The sequence below is a fragment of the Saccostrea echinata genome, unplaced genomic scaffold (assembly GCF_033153115.1).
Source record: "Saccostrea echinata isolate AGI-Se365-2 ecotype Australia unplaced genomic scaffold, CSIRO_AGI_Sech_v1 ptg000005l, whole genome shotgun sequence".
NCBI lineage: Eukaryota > Metazoa > Mollusca > Bivalvia > Ostreida > Ostreidae > Saccostrea > Saccostrea echinata.
Genome location: NW_026889754.1, coordinates 9,731,030 through 9,751,391, shown reverse-complemented (window position 1 = coordinate 9,751,391; position 20,362 = coordinate 9,731,030). Strand labels below are relative to the sequence as shown.

Sequence of the window (20,362 nt, the reverse complement as noted above, 5' to 3'; positions counted from 1 at the left end):
CTATGTAAAACTTTGATCCCCCATTGTGGCCCCATTCCACCCTAACCCTGGGAGTCATGATTCGAACAAAGTTAAATCTACACTATCTGAGAATGTTTCCATATCAATATGACTTAACAAGGCTTTGCTGTTCTTGAGAAAAAGATTTTTCAAGTTTTTTTTTTTCTGTATATTCCTATGTAAAACTTTAATCTCCCATTGTGGCCCCACCCTTACCCCGGGGGCCATGATTTGAACAAACTTGAATCTGCCCTACCTGAGGATGATTCCACATCAATATGACTAATTGTGGCTTTGTTGTTCTTGAGAAGAAGATTTTTAAAGACTTATTTCTATATCTTCCTATGTAAAACTTTGATCCCCCATTGTGGCCCCACCCTAACTCTGAGGGCCATGATTTGAACAAACTTGAATCTACACTATCTGAGGATGATTCCATATCAATATGACTAATTGTGGCTTAATTGTTCTTGAAGAGAAGATGTTTAAAGATTTTTCCTATATATTTCTATGTAAACTTTGATCCCCCATTGTGGCCCCACCCTACCCCAGGGGGTCGTGATTTGAACAACCTTGAATCTACACTATGTAATGAAGGTCTCACATAAGATTCAACTTTTACAGCCCAGTGGTTCTTGAGAAGAAGATTTTTAAAAGATACCACCAAATTTTCACTAATTCTTCATTATCTCCCCTTGAAAGAGGGCATGGCCCTTCATATGAACAAACTTGAATCCCCTTTACCCAAGGATGCTTTGTGGCAAGTTTGGTTGAAATTGGCCCAGTGGTTCTGGAGAAGTCGAAAATGTGAAAAGTTTACAGACGGACAGACAGACGGACGGACGACGGACAAAATGTGATTAGAAAAGCTGACTTGAGCCTTCGGCTCAGGTGAGCTAATTATTATTTATTTATTGCTGTTGCAAAGTTTCAAGTACAAGTGCTACTTTTCTCTTCGTTTGATATAAGTACAAACCAGTAGAGTTGCAGTCTCGACAGAGACTTCTGGTTGTATTTCAACTGTTATTAAAGTAATGTTATATTATAAAAAGTTAAGCTCTGAAAAAATGGTAAATATTTTTCGTGATTTCTCATCATATATATTGTCATAATTTTGAGTTTCACTAATTCTATTTATTTGTGTTATTTTTAAATCATGCATGCTGAGCTTTATTGCTCTGTAATGTTATTCTCATGGGTAACGGAATACGTCTGTAAGCGCCCAGATCTGCCTGGTCGCTGATGTTCTCATGGGAATATGGGGGTTCATTGTTTATATACCTGATTAAGGTTGGTCACTATCGGTGCTTTATGATTTTGGCTGGAAACCTTAAATTGAATGAGAATGGGGTTTAGCATTGGAGTTAAATGCAGACGGATGTCTGTTCTGCACTTTAAGAATGTTTAAGCAGATAGACTGATATATTGAGCCAATTGAGTAGTTTCGGGGTGCGACCCAAGGAGTGCTAGCCGACTTGGAGCCAGGGAAACGACGTTCATTTGTAGATTTGGCATCAGCACTTTGTTCGAAAAGAGACAATCGCTTCCGGAATTGGCACAGTATGTAAAACGTTTAAGCAGAAAGGCCTACCCCAATACTCGACGAGATTGACTGGAGACATTGTGTCGGGATCATTTTATAGACACCCTCACTAATTCCGACATGAGACTGAGGGTTCAGCAGGCGCACCTGATGACCATTGATGATGCTACAAAACTTTCTGTGGAGTTCGATGCATTTAAAATGGCAGAAAAACAAAGAGAAAAACGTGGTACAACTACAGTGAGAAATGTTACTGCAAGTGATATAACATCTGAAAAATCATTCAGTGCTGATGATATTAAGTTATGTTTGTTGGAAATTCCCAGGAAACTAATCGCATTGCGCAAGGAAATAACAACAAGAACTGGGTACGTTAAGTATAACAAGGTGGCCCTGTCTCCAAATTTGATTTCATTTTTTACGAACATGCCTACAATGTGTCCTTTCAAAATCATTTTATTTTTTATATTATCACAAACCGTTTTTCCGTCAGAGGTCTCGAAAAATGGGAGTTTTCTTTAAAAATTACAAATTTTGACGTGATAACGTCATCACGACGTTACTGATTTTAACGTTACGTTCAAAGAAGTCTGTACATCCTCTGAACCGGAAACTATTTACTTTAACCTGCATTATGTTCCAGAAAACAATTTTGAACTTTTATTTCAATTCATCGTAATGTATCTTTGATAGCTGGAAGGAGTATAATTTAAAGGAAAATATAATTTTATTACAAACGATTTCATCAGACAAGTAATGAAGCTTGATTCATCCATACAGACGAGGCAAGGTACGTACTTCTTTTAAAACTGTGCGCGTTCTAAATTTATCATTTTTTATGTAAAAATTTCGTAATGATTTCTTCAACCATTTTACGCATTGTCTAACAAGTTACATTAAAAAATTTAAAGATACGTGAATAAATTAAAAAGAAAATTGGAACACAACATTTTCGAACAGTTCTAGAATTTATTATTATCACTTGAGACCTCTCCTCGCCAAAAACTAAGTTAAACTACTAGTTTATTGAAGTTCATACGTAAAAAAATAATACACCACTTAAAAAAGAGATATGTCAATCCCAAAAGAGTAAAATGCATTTCAGAGATTCGTATTTGTTGATTTTAATTTAATTTGAGTTAACTTTGTGTTTGCGTTTCAAAGCTTTGTACTTGTCAATTTTAATTTGTGTTTGTTTTTAACTTTTATAACTTCAAAACCAATTCGTCCGCGTACGTGTAGAAAACTTATAGTACGTATAGAAACTTGGAATGGCCTTATCATAACTTGTGTTACAGACCTTGAAAAATTTTGCTTCAAATTAATTAAAAACCGTGAATCTCCGAAGGCTTTTATAAAAAGGATGTGCGATTTGTTTAGATCCATTTTCGATGAAAATATTTTATATAGCCAATGCTTATAATTTAATCTTAGAGACAAACACGCTACTTTGCATGTACATACTCATAATTTGATTAACATAATCGAAAATTACATGCTTAAATCTGCGTAGTGCATAAGAATTCTAGGGAAGGGATTCGGAAGCCTTTAGTACATTCTAACGGGCATAATTCTCTAAAACTAAAGTTATAAAACTAAGGATATAATATTATGTGTATGATTAACATACAGAGTTTATCCATGTCAGCTATGAAAATCTGCGCGTGTCGTCTTCAAAGCAATGCTGCATGAAGCGGCAGTCAATCGATCAGTAAAAGATCGATCAACGACACAGTCGAGTGCAAGCCATTGGAAAGGGATGTATTTAGTTATAAATCAAATTCTTGATAGAATTTTTCTTATTGTCACTCAGTACATGTATAACTTGATTATCATTACACCCCCCCCCCTTCTATTTAAATGGAAACAAAATACAAATAATCGAAATGCAGAATAACAGAACACTCACATAGAAGAATCAAAATTCATTTTCACGTCCCTTTTCATAAGCTACATAGAGATTTCATTTCTAGTTCAGATATCAAATTATACGAAATCTGATGTTATTTTTTACTTGTGGGAACAATATGTAAAACACGTCACATTGCTTCTTTATAGAATTATCCTTCTCATTCCCGGATTAAAGCTTGATTAAGTTTCTTTTTCATGTTTGTGTCTGATTAAGAAAAATCTTTTAAAATATACCTAAAAAACTGCTGACATGTATTGTGTGACGACACATATACTAAGACAAAAACTGCATTAAAATAGATGATAAATTGCTTTAGAACTCATCCTGATGTTTACATATTACACAACCGTAGGTAAGATATTTGATATATTTTGGTGACAATGATGATTTTATCACTTCCTTTGGATACATCAACTCTCTGAGGCATTTCCTTCGCAATTCTGTACATTTGTCCTTATAGTAACAAAAATACCTTTAATATTTTTTTCTGGAAAGGATTATCATCATAGACGGACGTTGAATCTTTAAAATTCAGAGATAATGTGCACCGTTTTCACAGAGGGATATTGGGCAGGACCCACATCCCCTCCTCCAGCCCCGATGAACATCCATTGGAATACTGAACATATTTCCTATGACATACTTAATGTATTATTTCATGGATAATCTGGATAAAATCCTTTTACAAAGATTTACAATAGTGTACATGTAGTTAATATGTACATTCCTTTATTAAACAGATTAATATCTAAAGAGTAATCTTTTTTTTCATTTCTGGACTTGGAATGCCTTAAAAATGTATTAGGAAAATAATTTCTGAAAAAAAAAATCGAGTTAAACCATCGATTATGGAGCGGAAAAGGGGGGTGTCTTGTCCACAAGTATAATGCATGATCGTGTTTGTATTTCTTACAGAACTGGAAACAGATGGTCTTTATTTATAGACAACAAAAAAGGTTGATTGTATCATGTTTCACTTAAATTTTCGTAGAAAATGCCAAATGCGTTCACCACTGTATACGTTTTTAAGCCTTATAAACTTGGTTTGTCAACATAATTAATTTTTCCTTATCTAAAAGTAAATTATAAATTAAACCCGATTTTACTTGAAACACTGATGTCAATATTCCGATCAGCATTCATTCAATGAATGTCATATATAAAACACTTCCTAATTATGCGATAAAACACTAGAATCCTTTGTGACATAATAATTTTGTCAAATAAAAATCTGCTACATTACAGTGACAAGGATAACAAGTTTTGAAAAGAAAAAGAAATGTTCAAATGGTGACTGCTATACACCAAGTTTCCCATCTCCCCCCCCCCCCTTCCCCGCCCCAATCACTAGCTATTGTCTTTTGATATTCATGAATCCCAGACATATATGAACTGAAAACGAATAAAACATACTTAAGAAAGCTGATGATTTTCAATAAAAATGTTTTAAAAAAACTTCTTTTGAAGTCAAAGTCAATATCCACTATCAAGGAGACGCGCGGTTTAATTGGAGTTATACATGTTATGATGTATGATAATATGTAAATTAATTGTCTGAACCACCAAAACTTATGTCGTTATTACTTTTGTACGCTGTAAATTTTGATTGAGTATTTATCATAGTTGCGAAGACTGAAGAATTTGTTTCAAGAACATCTTTTCAACATGATTGCACTTTGTGACGTCATTTTTTTCAATGCATTGCGTCATTAAATTACATGTAATGTAAATTTCACTGAGAAAGGTTTACATGTACATGGTTTTCATTTGCATAAAAATTGTATCAAATTATTTTTCAAATGCAGACTTGAATTTAGAAGACAATAAAAGATAATAAAGCCTTCAGGTATAGGATTAAATAATTAATTTCTTTAAAAGTATAGATTTATTGTGGAGAAAAAGTGACGTCTATCCAAAAATGCAGCATTCTCAACTTCTGTTTTTTGTAAAAACGGATGTGGCTGCACTTTTGTAAGGTCATTTTTTCTCTTTAATATTAGAAATCGAGTTATATTTGTTCTTTCTGTCAAGTTTCGCATACATACTCGGATGCGGCCATATTTAAATATAGACTGGAAGAGGAGGAAAACGTCCAAAATAAGGGAATTCCGGAATATAAGACCGGTTTTGAACGTTATATAAATGAGAGGGCGCTTGACTTTGTTACCCATTTCACACACAGGGAAACCTCAACAGTAACTTGATACAATGTAAACCTGCGTTTAATATTTGCCAATTTAACAGGGCCGATTCTTGGGCTTCCCGTACCCAGTTCTTAAGCAATCAAAAAATACGAGTGCTTCTAAAAGTATTAACCGTCATGGTAGCGCTCGCTTCGTGATCGGAAGGTCATGTGTTCGAATCACGGCCGCGACTGACCTAAGTCGTCAGCTTCTTTAGGTGATACATCCAATAGTAGTATGATTCAAGGACCCAATGTTCATATTGATTGTGACTGGTAAGTACTATAAATGTACAAGTTTTTCATTTATGCTTCCAGCGTATGCCATTAAAAGGTTTATGATGGAAGGGAAAGCAGCAATAGTCACAATAAATGCCAAGATTGGGACAATGGTTTGTTTGTTTATTATTTAACGTCCTCTCGAGAATTTTTCACTCATATGGAGACGCCACCACTTGCCGGTGCAGAGCTACAAATTTTTGACCTATAGTCGGCACTTACGGCCATTGAGCAGTGAGGGATCTTTTTCGTGCCAGCACCTACTGCGACACGGGACCTTGGTTTATACGGTCTCATCCGAAGGACCGGTCTCCACGTCCCAGTGGGATTCGAACCCGCGACGTAAGGATCAACTCCTTACTCCGCGACTCTAGAGCGAATGCTCTAACCACTGCGCCACGCGGGCGATGGGACAAAGGTAAGCGCATACAAGAAATTACAGAGTGGGAGTACCTAGATTAAGACATTTTAATACCATATTATTATATCACTGATGTCCGTTTCCTCTCACATATATTCAAGGTAATGCTCTCTAGTTAAAATTTGAGACTTCTTATTGCTTGTTCCAAAATTATTATGTCTTCATGGTTGTTTCAATTATATTAGATGTTAGCTTTTTCATGATTTTGTTGTATGTGTTTGTCATGCAATTGACCAAATGCTTCATTAAGAGTGTCGGGTTCTAATAAGTTTAAGATATGTCTGGTTGTTAGGATGCCGTGGTTTTTTTGGGGTTTTTTTGGCACTCATTTGCGATTGCATACAAGAAACTGCAGGTAAGATGCTGTATATTTTTCGACTTTTGCACAGTGCAGATAAAAGTAACATAAGGACATAACATATTAATATGTGAATTAAGATAGATTTGGATAGATATAATATTGGACAGATTTATTTAAAATGTTTGAATTGAAAAAAAAAATCATGCGGCAGGCAGAGAGCCGACACTTTGCAGAACTTCTAAACCGCTTAAGGTAAGGCAATGAAACACAGGCATGTTCTTTTCGCTTAAAAGCGTAATTCCGCTATTCAGATTTCCTCAATCCGATTTAAAATTCGTATTCCGCTTTTTTAAGTATCTCTATATTTTTAGATTATACCGTTTTTGCTTCACTTTATTCCTACTTCATTGATTAAATGTAATGTGCAATTTCATTGGTTATTGGATTTTAGAATTCAACCATTCGATGGAAGTTTTACTAGATGCATCGATCGCGGTAATGGATGCGAAAATTGTACAATGTGAATAAAGTCTAGAGAATCAAAATTGTTAAGAGATGTCGTTCCAAGTATTTATTCAGCCAGTTGTTGGAAGATTTATTGGAAATATCGATTGTTGTAATAAACGAATAAAAGATGTGAATTGATAAACAAGTGTCAACGGCTACGGTAAAACGTTGGTAATAAGTAACATTTGTAATTTTGTTCTCCTTAAAATAGTAATTTTAGAGTGAAAACTATGTGCCAGGAAATGCTCAGAATGCAGGATTTTACACCATTTACCCCACAGCTTCTTGGCGCTAAGGCGGCCCACAGCCTATTTGGGGTCGTCCAGATAAATCCGCTTTTTTCATTTGACTTCAGAATCATGTCTGGTCTGGAAACAAAGGAAGATATCACCCTTCTGAGGCAGCGAACTACAGATAGGGGATCACCTGAATACAATCAGAGAGCATGTCCTCTACAAGTATTTGCTACTAACGAGGTTGTAAACATGTTCAAGAGTTCCGTTATTAGTACCTCTCCTAATCCAGTGTATATGATTTATGCCAAAGATAGGGTGGTTGGATCAACATCATCAGAAATGACAAGAAAGTCCTTTGACTCATTCACAAATTTCTTTGACTCATTCACAAATTCAAAGAAATAAAAAACAAGAGGCCCAAGGGCCTTAACGGTCACCTGAGTACAATACAACAATTTAAACTGATAAATGAAGCTTTGCTGCCCAAAAGCAAGAAAAATAGTATCATCAGCAATAACAAAATAATTGGTCTAGTGTCTATCTGCCCCCCTCCCCCCCCCCCATTTATCACTATTCCCATGCAGACTATTAACAAAATGTCTACTATTTAACCCCATATTATTACTTCTCACAATGGCCTCTCTTGGCCTTTGAAGAACTTTTAAAAAGAGAAGTTATTTTTGTCTCATTTTTATTCATCTATTATTTCAAAGTCATTAAAACTATGAAAGTACTTTTTTTTATTATACAATATATTTTCTTACATAATTCTCTTGTTCTGTTAAGCTTTCAAATACATTGATTAATTATCAAAGGTGAATGGCAAAGGGGAATAACTTTGCTCAGCAGAATATACAAGTTAATAGAGCCCTGGTCAAGACCAGAACACTTTGACTAAATGGTCCAGGTGTTCAAAATTCTGGTAAAAATACCCTTGCATATTAAAACTTTTACTCTGTGTGCCTTGAACATCCCCATAAGCATAGAAGATTTTCAAAGAAATGGATTTTCACCATATTATTAAATAAATAAAGCCCCATCTTTACACCAGAACATCTGACCCATTGGCCACCATAGGGACTTGAGACAATCTTAGCAAAATCGGGTATATAGTATAATAGGGTTTATACTATATACCCGATTTTGCTAAGATTCTCCAAGTCCCTGTGTTGGCCACGAACTCAAAATTCTGGAAGAAGCACCCTTTCTCATCATAACTATACACTTGTTTCTTTACTTTATAACCAGTAGTAGAAAAAATATTTTGAAAGAAATTATGCATTTTCATTATATAATCAATAGATCTCCCCCCCTCACCAGAGCCCCTGACCCAGGGGCCATGAATTTCACAATTTTGGAAGAGGCATTTTTCCTTATCATAACCATGCACTTCCTTTGTTTGAAAAATACCCAGGAGCAGAGAAGACGATTTTGAAAGAAGTCATGCCTTTTCCCTATATAATCAATAGAGCCCCACCCTAACACCAGAACCCCTGAACCAGGGGCCATGAAATTCATAATTTCTGAGGAGGCAGCCATGCTCATCATAACTATGTACTTAGTTTATTTAATATCCAGGAGCAGAGAAGAAGATTTTCACAGAATTAATGCAATTTTATTATATAATCAATAGAACCCAGCCCTAACACCAGGAACCCTGACCCAAGGGCCGTGAAATTCACAATTTCTGAAAAGGCAGCCATGCTCACCATAACTATGTTCTTAGTTTATTTAATACCCAGGAGCAGAGAAAAAGATTTTCAAAGAATTAATGCATTTTCACTATATAATCAATAGAGCCCCACCCTAACACCAGAACCCATGACCCTGGGGCCATGAAATTCACAATTTTGGAAGAGGCACTCTTGCTCATCATAAATATGTACTTTGTTTATTTAATATCCAGGAGCAGAGAAGAAGATTTTCAAAGAATTAATGCAATTTTACTATATAATCAATAGAGCCCAGTCCAAACACCAGAACCCCCGACCCTGGGGCCATGAAATTCACAATTTTGGAAGAGGCACTCTGGCTCATCATAACTATGTACTTAGTTACTTTATTTAATACCCAGGAGAAGAGAAAAAGATTTTCAAAGAAATAATGCATTTTCACTATTTAATCAATAGAGCCCCACCCTAACACCAGAACCCCGACCCTGGGGCCATGAATTTCACAATTTTGGAAGAGGCACTCTTGCTCATCATAACTATGTACTTGGTTAGTTTATTTAATACCCAGGAGCAGAGAAGAAGATTTTCAAAGAAATAATGCACTTTCACTATATTATCTATATAGCCCCTCCCTAGCACCAGAACCCCTGACCCTGGGGCCATGAATTTCACAATTTTGGTAGAGGGCTCAATCCATTACAATCATGCCAACAGTTTGACTGCTTGATGTCCAGGAGTAAAGAAGAAGATATTTAAAGATGGCATTAATTTTGGTGGTTTTAGCCCCACCCCTCAGGCCCCATGGGGGCAGGGACCATGAAATTCACAATTTTTGTTTCCCTTCATTCATAGATGCTATATGCCAAATTTGGTTGAAATTGGTTAAGCGGTTGCAGAGAAGAAGCTAAAAATGTTCAAATGTTAACACACGACGCACGCCGACGGACGAGAACGGATAGTAATAGGTCACCTGAGTGACTCAGGTGACCTAAAAAACTCGCAACTTCCTAATATTTTATAAGGAGCAAAGGACATTTATTTTGAGTTGACTGAAACTTAGATTCAACAGATGGTCTTATAAATGGAGCTTCCTACGAAATTAAAATCACTTGACATCATGGAGAGAAAACCCAAGCACCTTGTGTGATATGGGTAAAAATATGATGCATCTTTAACTGGAGCCAAGTAAGAACAGACAGTAGAAGGCTTTGTCGCCCATGCCATTAAAAGCTGTGGACTCCAATAATTAATAATAAATAGATTTCATTTATCTATTTCATTTTGTTTTTGTTTTTTTTTTTCGATTAAAGATCACTTGCTCATAAACGAGGTATTGGCAAGCCTCACGCATTGACTTCTGATTTATTGAACAATGATCATCAAGAGAAATCGCTAACAAATCCTTCAGGAAATTGATCACCAGGTAAAGATATTTGTGTTTTTACTTAATATGCAGTAGAATTGATTGATTGATTGTATGTTGTTTTACGTCCCATTCGAGAATTTTTCACTCATATAGAGACGTCACCATATACCGGTGAAGGGCTTCAAATTCTTACCTTTACCCGGCACTTACGGCCATTGAGCAGTGAGGGATCTTTATCGTGCCAACGCCTGTCGTGACACGGGGCCTCAGTTTTTAAGGTCTCATTTGAAGGACCCGCAACTTTCACTTCAAAGTGCCGAGCGCATGGCGAAGGAACAGTTGCTACCCATTTTTTATCGACTTAGGTCAGTCGCGGCCGAGATTCGAACTCACGACCTCCCGATCACGGAGCGAGCGCTCTACCGACTGAGCTACCGTGAACGGTCAGTAGAATTGAAGTTTACATATATTCATATTTTCTCAGGTATTGCAGAATCTGGAATAATAAATGTAGGATTCTAGTAATTAGATATTTCCATATTTAATATTTAAGGAAGAAGAGAATATCAACTCTCAGAATATCGCAGCATCTACTTCTGATGCTATGAGTGAGCTTGTGGCATCTGAGAGTATGCTTCCTTACAGGCTATGTCTTCAAACTGATGGCTATGTGGCCATCCTTGCAACATTTGTCTTCAAACTGAGCATCTCAAGCTCTAACATTTTTCATCTGACCATAGTTACTGCACAAATACTAGAAGTAGGGACATTGACAGAAGTTACAGAGAATTACACAATAGCAACATCTTAACTTCTACTCCAATGAAAAAGATTTCACCAGGTCTAAATGATGAAGATAAAGTAGGTTTTCTTTTGGATGACTCTGCCCCAGGATTGTACGTTGATGAAAGTCATGAGAGCAGAGATTGCATATTTATAATTGAACATGAAAATATGAATGATTCACAAGATGACAATGAAGAAGATGATGTTGACGATAATTGTGATGAGTATTCATCTCTCGTACAAACAAAAAATATTATTGTCTTTGAAAATTGTATAGATGATATCCTGAACTTCTTAACATGTAATATTTGTAAATGCCCAATAGACCCTTTAGATACCATTAAAGAGTACATTGGTTCAATGGTCAAGGTGTCAGGTTTTTGTACTGGTGGTCATATAGTTAAGAAATGGTCATCTCAACCACTGTTAGGAAAAATGCCTGTAGGCAATTTGCTAGTATGTGCAGCTACCCTGTTTGCAGGTCAAAGATATACACACATTACTCAGTTTGTTAATTTTATGAACCTTCAGTTTATAAGCAAAAAGACATATCAGACTGTGCAGAGAGAAAAAGTTATGCCAGTAGTTGACCATTCTCAGAATGCTATGCAAGACATTTTCAAAAAAATTAAAGATTCAAATCGTTGTCTAAGGTTAGCTGGAGATGGTAGATGCGACTCTCCTGGATTTAATCCGAAATAATCCTTAATGGATTTGGAAACGCAAGAAATCGTGGCTCTTGTTAATGTTAAAGTTACAGAAACAGGAAGTTCTAGTAAAATGGAGGCTGGGGGATTTAAGAGAAGCATGTTGTATTTGGTTGAAAAGGGCTTAAGAATTGAAATTTTAGCAACTGATAGGCATGTTCAGATTAGGAGCCTTGTAGCAAAGGAATTTCCAAACATTGATCATTAATTTGATGTTTGGCATCTAGCTAAATCAGTAAGAAAGAAATTACTGCAAAATCTAATACCAAGTGGATGTGAAGAATTGTCTGCTTGAATTAAGGCAATATGTAACATTTATTGTGGTACTCAGATAATTATTGGGGTGATAAACAATTGTAACAGGAAGGTTGCGTATCTATTGTGCATCATGTTGTAAATGAGCGTACATTTGAGGGTGAAATAGCTACATCATGTTCTCATTAGAATATCAGTCCAGAGGATGCAAGGAAAAAAAAGTGGCTTAAAAAGAATTCAAAAGCACACAATGCCCTGAAAGAGGTTGTACAGGTCAAAAGATTACTGAAGGAATTACTCATCTTAGTGAATTCTGTCACACTGGCAATCTTGAAGTCTACTATAGTCTTCTTACAAAATATGTTCCAAAAAGGCAAGATTTTGACTTTGATAAAATGAACTGAGGAACAGCAATTGCAGTCATTGATCGTAATATGTCTCAAAACAGGGGTCACAAAGTAGATGAGCATGGAATTGGTGTCTACAAAACAGCATATTCCAAAGTAGTGTCCAACTTGGTTGCTAAACCTGTGTATTATCCCAAATTGTACAAATGGGTTCCCGTTTTGATGAAGTTCTATGCAGAAGCAAACAATGGCAATCACTGTTTTGCAAGTTTCGACATGGTCAAAGGGAAATGTTGCACCAGTACAACCACAGGCACTTGGGATCTGGACCCCCCCCCCCCTTTTCCCATTTTTTTTTTCTTTTTAAATATGGAGTCGATTCACCTTTTTCCTATTTTTGTATTCTAATATGCACTATATGTTATCAATAATGTAACTCTTTTGTCTCTATATGCTGTTTTTAAATATACCGTTTTCGACTGATACATAAAAAAAGAGAAGGCTTGCTTTGTAAATATTTCGATTAAATCAACCGCATCTAGGGTAAATTTTGTTGATGTGCACTAGCTGGGACGGAAGTGTCCGGTATTTTCGGGCGTCATCATTCAGTGTAATGTCATTCGGAACATTAAATGAAAGAGGGAAAAAATCCCGAATTTTCTCTTCATAATACATGTAACGGTAAGTTCTTTGTATAACAAGATAACTCTAACTAGCAGATTCTAATGGATGAAGATTAACATTTAACATACGAGCTAGACAACCAAATTTCTCAATATTTTTATTACAAAGCTTTGAATTTTTATTTATATACAGAACATTTGTAAAGTTAGAGTTACCGTTATTGCACTTCCGTCCCAGCTAGTGCACATCAACAAAATTTACCCTAGATGCGGTTGATTTAATCGAAATATTTACAAATCGGGGGCACATACAAATTAAATGGAAATATGAAAAGGAAGAAGAATGTGTAATAAATTTATTGATGTATGCATGTTCCATGTATTCTTATGCTTTAGATAAATAATCAGGCGAAGTTTAAGCGAGGTGAGGCAGACGACGAGAAAAGAGTTGCAAGCCTTCTCTCTTTTTATGTATCAGTCGAAAACGGTATATTTAAAAACAGCATATAGAGACAAAAGAGTTACATTATTGATAACATATAGTGCATATTAGATTACAAAAATAGGGGAAAAGGTGAATCGACTCCATATTTAAAAAGAAAAAAAATGGAAAAAAGGGGGGGGGAGGGGTCCAGACCCCAAGTAAGTGCCTGTGGTACAACCTCAAAATAGGACTGACCTTGTTATCAAAACTTGTATCAAGGTTCAAAAGAGTTTATGACAATATGCTCTAAAAGTAACAATTAAATTTGATCACATTGAAATGCATGTCTATCTGTTTTTATCATTAGATATCTTACTTTTAATAACTTTTAAATATAATAAACTACTTAACAATGATAAGAAATGCTACTTTATTAATTAACCACTGTATAAAGATCTTGTACATGTATGCTTTCAGAACCTGTTTTAAAACCAGTGTGCTGTCTGTTTGACTCGGGGAAATGTTTTCTAATTTTTTTTAACAACACATGCTGGAATTGTCACCCTCTTTCATTTTCCCAACTTTTCCCCTCTGAATATCCAGCAAATTGTCGATAAGCTTTTAACCTGGACTGCCTGAAAAAATGTATTGTATGGAAATTTTCTGCAATACACGTGTTTTCTATTTAGTGATAAAAACTTATAAATTTGATGTTATTACTTGCAATACATGTACAGGTAGTTGTTTATTTATCTATGTATATATTATAATTTAATCTTACTTGTTCTGGTGTACGTCCTTGCTGTCTCTTGTACAACATTATCTGAATAAATGCTATTGAAGAAAATCTGGGTTTAGAATTAATAAATCAAACCTTTCGTGTTCTGTAATACACTGCAAGTTGTCAATATTCGCGAATGTGTAATCACAATGTTTACAACACATGCGTTCCTCTGCAGAGAGCGTTACCTCACACTTTTCACAGAAACACCCTTCTTCCACAGCAGGAATAATTACTGCATCTGTTGCATTATCATCATTAAGATTTTCAAGCTCTTCTTCTGTACACTCAGGCTCGTATACATATAATTCCAAATTTATTTTCCTGTGCCATTTGGTAAAGTTGTTTATTAGCTGGTCAGAATGGAGCGAGTTTTGCCAAAGCGGTTTGCTGACGTCACAGAGATGTTATCATTGCAGCCTCCATGCATTTGTGGGAGATGTAAACACTGGATAGATAAATGATCTTAATTTACGGTTTTAAATAACAGTATTGGATAGGATATTTGGTAGGTGTTTAATGCATGCTATAATCTATTTATTTTTTTTAATATATGCGTTACCTGACCTTTCCCATTAAGACAATAATACTTGCACATAAGTGTTCGCCTCTTAACTCCCACCTCTACCTTGATAATGAAGATACAATAGTTATTCTATATTTTTACCTACATAAAATACCCAGTATATTCATGTATAAAATTGAGGGGAAAATGCAAGGTGAGCATTTCGCCAACAGGCCTCTTACTAAGTAAGTAAATTTTATTTAAAGTGGCATTTTGTATATAGTATAACAATTAACATGAGCTCTGTAGAGCTCTTAAACCGACTATCACAGCTAAAAATATCACAGGAATAATAATATACAACATAAATAAGCATGCGAAAAACACATGTACATATATTACACACACATGGTAAATAAAACAAAGAAGCCCCGAGATTATTAGAAACGAAACGGAAATTGTAATGCATAATATTTGCATTAAAAGAAAAACAAAAATAAATAAATAAATAAAATAAATAATACTCATAAAGCAAATTAGATTAAGCACCACATTAAACACAGAAAATCAAATTAAAAAGCACTAGTTGTAGTAATAATAGGAAATATAGGTAGCTTGGAAACTTAAAAATTCAAGCAGATATAGCACATAGCAAAAATTAAAAACAAAAATAATTTAAGTTCCCCACCAACATGATCAGCATACATCCTGCTAAGTGATTGGGTCAGTCCCTACAAACATTGGCAAGATATGTATTGTTGTGAGATATAGAAAAACTAAGATCCTGGAGAGCTTACAATTCTGCCATCATAGGATGTTACTGCAGAAGTTTCAGTCTCCAGGATCCTTATTATTGGAAATTTTATGAAATTAACAAAGTTTAATATATAGATATAAAAAAAATCTTAGAAAACTAAATAAAAAAGGTAGTATCAGTAAAACAGATGAAAGACTCAAAAAAATAAATGAAATACTGTAAAATAAAAACTGATAGTATAAAAAATAAATAAAATAAGTGATGTCTCATCAGCTATGCAGCCCCTATGCTCTGGCTTCTGCAGGAACTACATTTGCACCCCCCCCCTTCCATGTGTCAATGAGGGTTCTAAACTGATTGAGGGTGGAAACTTTCCCTGCATGGTTTGGTAAGGAGTTCCACACGCAGCAGCCCATATCTGAAAGATTGTTTACCATACCTAGTGGTTCTTGGTCCAGGTAATTCCAAAGTCTTTTGGTACCTAAAATTATATGTGGAATTTATCTGTTGAACTTAATCTTGCAGGAACAATGGGCTTTGCTTAGTTAAAATTTTGAAAACTTCAAGGGCCATGGCTCTCATACGACTGATTTTCAGTGAGGGGAGGTTTGATTTTTCTAGAAGCTGGTCATAACTGCTAGTGTAGTCATTATAAATAAATCTTAATGCTCGCTCTTGAATTTTTTCTATTTTCTTACAATTCTGTTCACTACTGAAATGCCACACCAGAGGGTAATAACTGAGGTTTGACATTATAAAGGAATGATAGATGGTAAGTTTACCAAGTTTACAGAGATATTTCCAAACATTTTAACACATTCAATTGTCGAGCTGCTTTCTTACAAATATTTGATATATGAGAATTGAAGTTTAAGTTAAAATCAAAAGTAATACCAAGCAGTTTCACTTCTTCCTCACAGGCAAGAGTTGTACCACTTAAGTTAAAAGTAATGTTTTTATCATGCGTCTTTTTTCCAGAGCTATTGCTTGAAATTCTTGTATTCGTACTCTGTATTCTTCAAATTTACCAGTCTGCTTATAGTTCTTTTTAAGGAAGATTTTTTTTTTTGGGGGGGGGGTGTTTTTTTTTTTTTTAAGTTTATGATTGGATGTTAGTGATACAAGTCTGTAGTATTTAGCCAGAAGCGTGTCGCCTTTTTTGTATATGCTTGATATATTTGCTTCTCTCCAGTCCTCAGGTAGCTCTCCTGAGTCGATTGAGAGTTGGAATATTATAGTTAAACTTGGAGCGAGGTATTTGGCGGATTCATTATTCTTTTTGGCATGTTGTCTGGTCCTGATGATTTTGATGGATTTGCTTTACTCAACAATTGTGATAACCCAACTCTGTGTATGGTGATAGGTGGTATATTTGACTGCGCAGTTTTTGGTTTCTGGAGGTGGGCCTGCTGTTTCTTTTTTTTTTTCTTTGGTGAAGACAGACTGAAATAGTTTAATAAGTATGTTTTGGACTCCTTTTTTTTTCTCTATTAGCAAGTTGGAGCCTTTAGCAACCTGTTTTTCTAACAATTTAATACATTACAGATACACTTATACCAATAGAAATTGTCCATTCCATCCTCAATTCTCCACGTTAATCAACCAAAGGGTTAATTACGGGCCGCCAGGAGGCGGTCCGTTATTTGATATACATTTAGAAACTGTGACTGTATTTCTGCGGGATAGTTTTTTTTTCAGAATTACTATTTACACTTATTTTCATGTATTAAAAGTAAAGTTTCATGTATATAATATTAAGTAAATTTTCATGCTTATAATAATATTATGAATACGTCAAAAACATTTTTAAAAACATTACATTTTGTTGTTTTGCTCGTAAATATGAAGTAGGTCAAATGAAGTAGGTCATGGCATTGATAATCTATTCGGAAAATATCGGAGTTTTTTCATTGTTGTCAACACAATGTATCGGGATCGGTATACACAATATTAGTACCAACAAAGGATTTTCCTTCCCGCGCTTTCTTTTGTGCATTCGGATGATTACGGTATTTAACGCACACATTCTCGACACACGTGGTTGCGGTTACAGTGCGGTACTCAGGCTGACATAGAAAATGGCAAGAAGTTTGTTAGCAAATTGTCATCAAGGCTGTGCCCAGTTCCAACCCTATAATGGTGTACAATGTACTGCGATATCTTTAGTTGCCCTGCTCATGTTTGTTAAACATATGCCTGATTTATCAAATTTATCTCCCAGTGATTTGAATCAAACTGTTGCGAACGGTACGAATTTTTATGGTCATATTTTGTCCTCTGGTCGTGAGTATGGTTATTTATCTCATAGAGATTTGCCATCAACATTATATTCGTGGAACGGGTTACCTGGTGAAATTGAGTATTATTTTGACAGATATTATGGCGTTGTTCATGATGTTGTTAATGTAGATGCTGGTGAAATGTCATTTGAAAATGCTTTCTTAGAGTGTAACGGAATTTCAAGTTTTCATTTAGTTACTTTTGGAGGAAATACTGTGGCAGTATATAGTAATGTACGTGACAACTCTGTCTATGTTTTTGACTCGCATCAAAGAGATTCTTTTGGTTTTCCTAATGAAAATGGGAATGCTGTCATGCTTCAGTTTGAAAATGTAGAAGAATTTTTCCAATATGTATCAACATTGTATAGCAATATGAGATATGATATAACTCCGTTGCACTTTCCTTGGTACAATTTTGATTCTAGTATGATTTCAAATAAAGATGAAATAAATAACTTGTGTGAAGAGCAAAGAGAAAGGCAATCTGTGTGCAACAAAACAATATCAGATTTTACCAGTTATGATTGTAGTAGTAAAAATAATTTTCATAATTATTGTAAATTATCAAACAAAAAAGTTTGTTCAATGAAGAAAAACAAGAGAAAGCAAGTAGAACAAGCAGTTAATGTTCCTCAGAAGTACTTTCATGAAAATGTGTCTTTTGAAGATGGTGAGAGATCTGCACACAATCTGATACTGAAAGACGAGAGTAGTGGTGGCAGTTTTAACATTTTTGATAGTGTGTCATGTTTTTCTACAATATCAGATGCATATCCTACACGACCTGATTTGAATTATTTGCATGATAAAAATCATGTTCATGCTTATGAGAGTAGAATAAGAGAACGTCCAACTTTTTCATGTGCTTGTTGTGACAGATTTTTATTTCAAAACCAGACACACAATTTAAAAAATACAGAGCTAAAAAACTTGACGCATGTAACAACTAATGGAAGTGATGTTTTGTGTCAAACTTGTCATTCTTCAATAAAGAAAAAAGAAGTTCCATATTTATCCACTGAAGCTAACTGCTTAAAAATATTTGAAATTCCCTCAGAACTGCGAAATCTGTCATTAATTGAAAAAAGATTAATTGCAATGATTCAAATATTTATGACAGTGATTATTTTACCAGGGGGTCAGATGGCTGAAAAAGGGTTAATTCTAAACTTGCCAACAAATGTGCAAGTTATTGCAAATCAACTACCTGAAAGTATTAATGACGGATGTTTTTTTGTAGTAAATTATGAACACAAAGGTTATGTGGAATCTGAAAAATTCAAATATTTTGTTTCCCCCAGTAAAGTTAAAAAGGCACTTTTATGGTTGAAAAGAAATAACTTACTATATGAACACATTGCTATTTCTGAAGAAAATGAAAAATTATTGGCAGACAAAGAAATGGATAATTTTCAAGATTTTGATATGGAAAGTGCTACACTTACACCAATGAATAGTACAGTACCTAACAACATTTCTGTATTTGGAAATAAGGGCATAATTAATGTACCTCATATTTTAGAAAAACCTGTAAGAGTGTACGAAATGGAAAGTGGTGAAGAAATGGCATTTCCTTGGCTCTTCCCATATGGTAAAAATGGTTTAAATTACAATAGACCTAAGAAAATTTCAAGATCTATGTATTTCAAATACAGGTTATATAACAAAAATGGAAATTTCAGGAAAGATTTGACTTATCTGTTACATTCTGCTGTTTCATTTGATCTTGCCTCTCTGAAATCAGAGATAAATATAAACATGCGAATAAGGAAGGGTCAAAATAATGCCGAGTGTGTTAATGCATGTGATGTCAAAAATTTGCAGAATAATGCCGAGTTGAAAGAAAATTCTTACATGTTCATGAAAAATATTCGTGGAACTGTGGCTTATTTCAGAAATCAATTGTATAATTTACTGGCAATGTTTCGATGTTTAGGTCCACCAACACTTTTCATGACCTTGTCAGCAGATGATTTGCATTGGCCAGAATTAGGAATAATGTTACATGATATTGATTTTGATGAAGCTAAACAATGGAAAAGTTTTGGAAGTGGTATGAGAAGTGATCCTTTAATGACTGCAATACACTTTGAACGCAGATTTAAGTCTTTAATGAAATATGTAATTCAGAGTAATAAATATCCTTTAGGTAAAGTTATGGATTACTTTGCAAGGGTAGAATTTCAAAATAGAGGAAGCCCACACATACATATGTTTTTATGGATTGAAGATGTTCCCAATGAAATTTCAAATTTAACAATTCCAACACTCATTCATTATATAGATAAAACAATATGTTCTGTTATTCCTAACTGTGAGCTTGATGCTGAAATGTTTCAGTTAGTGACTACATTACAAAGTCATTCTCATACTTCCTACTGTAGTAAAGGGTTTAAGTCATGTTGTAGATTTGGTTTTCCAAAACGAGAGTGTGAAAAAACTAGTGTTGTCGGAAATATAAATTTGTCTAATAAG

The 20,362-nt window shown here is 34.8% G+C and overlaps 1 pseudogene; it reads left to right on the top strand.

Annotated features, from left to right (window-relative positions):
* The first annotated feature begins 11,089 nt into the window (after nucleotides 1–11,089).
* Nucleotides 11,090–11,908, top strand: LOC133179868 (uncharacterized; annotated as a pseudogene).
* Nucleotides 11,909–20,362: the final 8,454 nt, after the last annotated feature.